A 7,500-nucleotide genomic window follows, 5' to 3' on the forward strand; every position below is an offset into this window, starting at 1 on the left:
CGCTCCCCATCCTTCCCCCCCTCCCTCCCCACCCTCCCCTCCCTCCCCTTCCCCCCATCCCCATCCTTCCCCTCCCTCCCCTCCCCTTCCCCATCCCTCCTCCCTCCCCCTCCCCAGACATTAACAAAAGCCCCAAGACACAAGTTAAAGCCACAAAAGCGAAAGTTTGCGTGGGTCCTTTGCCTCAGGGAAGGGGGGGCGGGGTTGGGGTCAAGTGGGGAAGGGCAGATGGGGTGGGAGGGGGGGAAAGGGAGGTGGGAGGGAGGGGGGAGGGGGGGGGAGAATATTGAAGTGTATTGAAGAAGCCAATGTGATTATGGGATTCCCCCGAGGGCTCCCCGGAGGCTGTTCGAGGGGGGGGGTGGGGGGTGGAGGGAGGAGTTAGAAGGTGTGGAGGGGGAAGGTAAGAGGCGGTGGGGGTGGGGCAGGGGTATGAGGATGCTGGGAGGATAGGAGACAGGATGGGGGGTGGGGTAAGAGGGGTTGGGGGATTAGGATATTGGGGGGGGAGGGGAAAGGATGCAAAGAGGGGAAGGGAAAGGGGGTGAAAAGGATAAGGATGTTAGGGGGGAAATAGGAAGGGGAGGGAGGTGGAAGTAGATTAGAGAGTGTGTGTGGGTAAAGTAAGGGGGATAAAAGAGACAGGAAGAGAAAGGAAGGAAGAAGAGAAGGAGAGAGAAAGGGAAGAATAAGAAAGAACAGGATAGAGAGATAGATGAAATTAATAAAAGACAGACATAGACATCGAAAGAGGAACGTGTGAATTCAATGGCCTCAGGATTGGAAAAATAAGGAGGAAGGCAAGAAGAAGAGGAAGAAGAAAAAGAAGGAGGAAGAGGAGGAGGAGGAGAAGGAGGAGGAGAAGGAAAAAGAGAAGGGGAAGGAAACGAATGAGAAGAATAAGGAGAATAGAAGGAGGAGCAGAAAAAAGAAGTAGTAGAATAATAAGGAGGAGGAGGAGAAGAAGAAAAAGAGGAAGAAGAAATAGGAGACGTAAAATAATAATAATGATAATAAGGAGGAGGAAGAGAAGGATAAGAAGAGCCAGAAGAAGGAAGAGAAGTAGTAGAAGAAGGATAAGAGAGAAGAAGACAGCGAATTGATAAAGTTAAGTAGAAGAATAGATACGAATATATACACAATGACAGGTACAGAAAAAAATATTTGCAACATAATCAACCGCAGTAATTATGATTAAATGATAAAAATAATGGTAGCTTCCGTATTTATGCCATGAAGTCCCTGGCAAGAGCATTTAAACTATAATAATGATGATAACGATGGTAATGATTATCATAATAATGGTAATGATGATGATGATAGTAGAAATAAGGATGGTGTTGATGATGTTGATAATGATGTTGATAATTGCAATACCATGATGATGAGGATGATTAATGATAATGATAATGATAACGATAATGGTAATGGTAATGATAATGATGATGGAAATTATGATAATGAAAATAATACCGATAACGATAATGGTAATGATAATGATGATAGTAATAAGTAATAAGGGTAATGATAGTGATAAGTAAGGATAGTAATAAGTAATAAGTAAGATTAGTAATAAGGGTAATGATAGTGATGGAAATGATAATAACAATATTGACACTAATAACCGCAACAGCAATAATGACATTAGTAAATTTGTTATTCGTTATCGCCTAAATCCAACGACCCTCACGGAGCATAATATTTTTCTCGCGCATCTGTTGACATGAAAGCAAGTGGGTAACGGAGCATCAAACCCATTTAACTAGACAAATGTTTGAGCGAAAAGACTCAATTTTAACAAATCTTGATTGATTGAACAAGCTTGTTTGCAGAAGCCGCGCCAACTTTTTTTGTTTGTTTGTTATTTTTCCCGTCCCCGGCCCGCTCGAGCAGGTTCCAGTAATGTTCGGCGCGTTGTCACTTGCATATGATTAATTGTTTTGAAAATGTAGTCTGCAATTTATTCTCTGTAGACAATCATTCATTTTGAGAGATTACTCCGGTATTCCCAGTTGATGCCGGCGATCGACTCGCATATTTTAGTCAGATTGATGTAGATGCTTTGGCCAGAGAGATTTAGGAAACGCGAATATGCAGATCGGTATCTCTTAATAATGGCTGCCCGCGCTCGGAACGCACGAACTGCTGTCGGATGCGCTGTCACTTATCGGTCAATATCGGAGGCATCCTTCGGCCAAACCATTTCAAAACCCATCCTACGTCATGAGCAGAATGTCCCCATTATCCTAAATCCTCATTTATCCATTATCCCGTCCGCTCTCCCGGGTTATTTCATTGTTTTCTTTTTTTCCTCCTTTTTTACGATCTCGAGAATCCTTCTGATTACCCGCAGGTCAAAGCGAAGGAGTCTCGCGCTCCATTGGCGAAGATTTAAAGGCCATTTGAGGTCAGAGGTCGCTCGTCGAGGCTCCGGAGGCTCGCTGGCGTCGCCGCGATCCTCACGAGTTTCTCCGAGGAAAGAGAGGGAGAGAAAGAGAGAGACAGAGAGAGGGAAGGCGAGAAGGAAGGAAAGAGGGATGAAGAGAGAGAAGAGAAGAGAAGAGAAAAAAAGAGAAGAGATAGATAGATACATACATAGAGAGAGAGAGAGAGAGAGAGAGAGAGAGAGAGAGAGAGAGAGAGAGAGAGAGAGAGAGAGAAGAGAGAGAGAGGAAAGAGGTAATAATGACTTGATTTGAAAGATTTGAAAAACTATAAAGAGATATATTGTAAAATCCCGAATCAGTAACTTAAAGAAAACACACAAAAACAGAGAAAAATTCATTTATAAAAAGAATGAAAGAAAGAATCAGAAGAAATATGTCTCGACAATAGTCAACTTGAAGGGAAACATCAGAATATGAAGATAAAAAATATTTATAGAAGTTAACCAGAAATCGCGAAACATTTATAAAACAAATATTTATCCAGAACTCAAACATTAAAAAAAAAGAAGAAAACACTAGAAAAATATATCCATATATAGGGACAAACGAACAAAACGGAGAAAAGACGAAAAGAAAAGAAAAGAAAAGAAAAAAAAAAAAAAACAAAGCCCCTTCGCCTTCCTCCATTCACCATCTCAAAAAGAAAGAAGAAATCACACACATACATATACACGCAAACAAAAAACGAAGAGAAAATCGAAAACAAACAAACAAAAAGGGATCAGAGAAGGCAACCTCCTCACACCCCACAGGCCACACTCATACATAGGCACACACACACACACACACACACACACACACACACACACACACACACACACACACACACACACACACGCCCCACACACAGAAGCCCAACCTCCAACCCCTTCCCCCTCCCCTCCCCCTCCCCCACCCCACCAGCCATCCAACCAACCTCCAGCCTTCCCCCTCCCCTCCCCACAAGCAACCAACCAACCTCCCCCCAACCCTCCACCCCTTCCCCACAAGCATCCAACCTCAACCCCCTTCCCCCTCCCACACCCCTCCCCACAATCCATCCAGCCAACCTCCCCCCTCCTCCCCACCTTCCCCCTCCCCACCCCCTCCCACCCCTCCCCTCCCCACTCCCCTCCCACCCCTCCCCCTTCCTCCACCCCTCCTCCCACCCCCACCCCTCCACCCCCCTTCCCCCACACTCACCAACACTGCTGGCGGATGGAGTCCTCGTAGTCGAGCTTCTCCGGCGGGTTCACGGACAGGATGAGCCGCTTGTACTGGTCGCCGCAGACGTTGGTGTCGGTGCTCCAGGTTCTTCATGCAGGGGGCGTGGATCTGGTACCCTGGGGGAGAGGAAGGGGGAGAGAAGGGTTAGAGTGGGGGTTTGGGGGGGGGAGGGAGAGAGGGAGGAGGAGGGGAGTGAGGGGGAGAGGGAGAGAGGGGAGGGGAGAAGGGTTAGAGTGGGGGGGTTTAGGGGGGGAGGGGAAGGGGAGAGGGGGAGGGGGGTTAGAGTGGATTTTTTTGGGGGGGTGGAGGAGGGTGAGAGGGGAAGAGGGGAGGAGGAGGGGAAGAGGGGTTAGAGTGGGGGGTTATGGGGGGTGGAGGGTTAGAGTGGGGGGTTTATGGGGGGTGGAGGGGTTAGAGTGGGGGGTTTAGGGGGTGGGAGGGGGTTAGAGTGGGGGGTTTAGGGGGGATGTGGGGGAGGAGGGAGGGGAGAGGAAGAGGGGTTTGGAGGGAGTGTGGGTGTTTGGGTAGATTGTGGGTGTGTGTAGATGGGGGAGGGGAGAGAGGGGTAGAGTGGGGTTTATGGGGGGTGGAGGGAGAGGGGAGAGAGAGAGGTGTTAGAGTGGGGGGGTTTAGGGGGGTGGAGGGGAAGGGGGAGGGGTGTTTGGGTAGATTGTGGGTGTGTGTAGATGGGGGAGGGAGAGAGGGGTTAGAGTGGGGGGTTTATGGGGGAGAGGGGGAGGGGAGGAGGGGGAGAGGGGTTAGATGGATAACTAGAATGACTGACGGGTAGTTGCTGAGTATAGTGTGCATAGATCAACTTATATATATACTAAAATACACCTGTCAACATAAATTTGATTATCCGTTTATCGTACACTTCTAATAACATTCACTATACTCTTAAAATCACCAAATATCATTACTTATAAAATTATTCTTACAATCAGCATGCGTTTCAATTACTTATTTTAAGTATCCTCAATTTCTTCTTAAAATCCAGTATCTGTTAAAAATTCGATTACACAGCCTAACGAAAAGTTCCTAAAGAGAAAGAAAGAAAAAAGGAAATAAATGTAAAATTCTATCGAGTTTCTTATGTTTTTTTATCAATAATTTTCTCTAGGAATTCAGATTAGGGCAAGCTTAAGGCAGAGGCAGATAAGTGATGGGCAAGAGGTAGAGAATATAAATAGTTGAGAATAAATAATTAAATATATAGTAATAGTAAATAGTTGAAGAGAGAGATTGGCGCTGTTTGATTAAATATATTGATCATCATACTTTTCAATTCATATCTATTTATATTTATCAGTAGAGTATATGTTCGTCTGATATATATATATATATATATATATATATATATATATATATATATATATATATATATATATATATATATATATATATATATATTTCATATTCTAAGATCCAAGTTATTTAAAATCCAGTGTATTTCATATCTGTATCTTGTCTCTTTATATATCTATCTGCTTACCTGTCAATATTTATATCTATATCTATATATCTATCTATTTAATCTGTCAATATTGAAATCTATATCTATATCTACATATTTAACCATCTGCTTATCTGTCAATATCTAAATCTATATCTATATCAATTTATGTATATTTAACTATCTATTTATGTCTATATCTTTATCCATACTCATCTAGCTGGCTATCTATGTATGCCTATATTTATTTCTGTCTATCTATATATAATAGATAAAAAAGAAACTGAACTGAAATCCGGTCTAGAGGTCAGTAATAATTTATAAGATAAAATTACCAGATATGATTTTAGAAATGCATCGTAGAAGTAAGGTTTACCACATAGAAAAAAATGTTATACAACTTGAACACATTTGAGAAAATCATTGGCCTAAAACATTTTCCGAAGCCCGAGCCAAGACGTATCAATTCCAGGAATTTCGAAATGTTCCACTCGGACTTGCTAAGGATTAGCATTTGTTCACAATTGTTCACCAGTCCTAACCGCTGTTCACTCCTGCTCGGCCCATGTTCAAAATGCCTCGCGAATCTGTTCAACTTGTCTATCAGCCTATTATCTCTTCCCTTCCTATTGCTGTTCTTCGGAACAAAATTAGATTCCAAAGGGGACGCCATCTTTGTAACTGACGCTGCGTCCGAATCCGTGGAATTTGATTGCTTGATTTATGTTGGAATGAATTCGCTTCACATATCGTTACGAATTATTATATTTTGCTGAATTTTGAAGAAAAAAGAAATGTTTTTTTCTTCTCTATCCCAATTTGATTTGAAAATATCATAAGGGCAAAGGAAAAAATATCCAGATATCAAGTGATGAATAATAAGATTTGAAATATTAAAAATATGAGAAAAGTCTAATCAAATTGGACGTTGTCAATAATTGTTTATCATGTTTCGGACAATTCGTCCGCCATTGAGACAAAGAACTCGAAATACAGGTCAATTCGATTAAATCCAAACTGGCAACCTTTACACTATAAATCCTTTGCTAATAAACAATATCGAAATAGATCAATATAGAAATAAAACTCAGAAATGGTAAAAAAAAGGAGATAGGTTGTTGTTTTTTTATGATTTACTTGTGCTTTCGGTGTGGCGAAAGATCCTTCCACTTGAGAGCTTCATGCTGTTTACATTCGCGATCTCTGTACATAAGCCGTGTTTGCAAACCCTTATCTCTGTATCGCATTGTAGATAACGGATTTTGGAATGAATTTTTGCGCGAATGTGTAGCCCGGGAATGTGTGTCTTGAGTAGATGGAATCTTTCGATTTACTTAATTGTTTTTTATCAGCGTTATGGTTCCATTTCTCGGTGTGCCGTATTTAACTTCTGGAGAGTAATACGTCGATGCTGCGTTTGGTTTAAATCAATTACACACACACATGTGTATTCATACATACATACATACATACATACGTACATACATACATACATTTTTAATATATATATATATATGTATATATATATATATATATATATATATATATATATATATATATATATATATATAGAGACAGAGAGAGAGAGAGAAAGAGATAGAGAGAGAGAGAGAGAGAGAGAAGTACACACACACACACATATATATATATGCATATCTGTATCTACCTATCTATCTATCTATCTGTCTGTATATATATGTGTGTCTCTCTCTCTCTCTCTCTCTCTCTCTCTCTCTCTCTCTCTCTCTCTCTCTCTCTCTCTCTCTCTCTCTCTCTCTCTCTCTCTCTCTCCCTCTCTCTCTCTCTCTCTCTCTCTCTCTCTCTCTCTCTCTCTCTCTCTCTCTCTCTCTCTCTCTCTCTCTATATATATATATATATAAATATATGCATACATATGGATATATATGCAACGAATGTATGTATGTATATATATATATATATACATATATATATATATATATATATATATATATAAATATATTTATATATATATATATTTATATATATATAAATATATGCATATATGTATATATACAAACATAAAAAAATGAATGAATAAATAAATGAATAAATAAGTAGATATATATGTATACATACATACATACATACATATATATCCATACATATATATATATATATATATATATATATATATATATATATATATATATATATATATATATATATATATATATATATATATATATACGTGTCTCTATTCCTCCCTCCCTCCCTCCACCTCCGTCATTCACGGATTTTAATTAAGCCTCAACCTGGCCTTACATCCCACCGCCTCTCGCTCCCCTCGCAGACGAAAGGCTAAACCGAAGTACACCGCGAACAACCGGCCTCGTTAAGCTGACCCTCCGTGGATCGGCTGGTCCTTTTTCT

General features: G+C 40.8%; 1 pseudogene; it reads right to left on the reverse strand.

The window, feature by feature from the left end:
- Window positions 1-7,500, reverse strand: part of LOC113800125 (uncharacterized) — a 296,339-nt pseudogene that overhangs the window by 8,515 nt on the left and 280,324 nt on the right.

The sequence above is a fragment of the Penaeus vannamei genome, chromosome 29 (genome assembly GCF_042767895.1).
Source record: "Penaeus vannamei isolate JL-2024 chromosome 29, ASM4276789v1, whole genome shotgun sequence".
NCBI classification, from domain to species: Eukaryota; Metazoa; Arthropoda; class Malacostraca; order Decapoda; family Penaeidae; genus Penaeus; species Penaeus vannamei.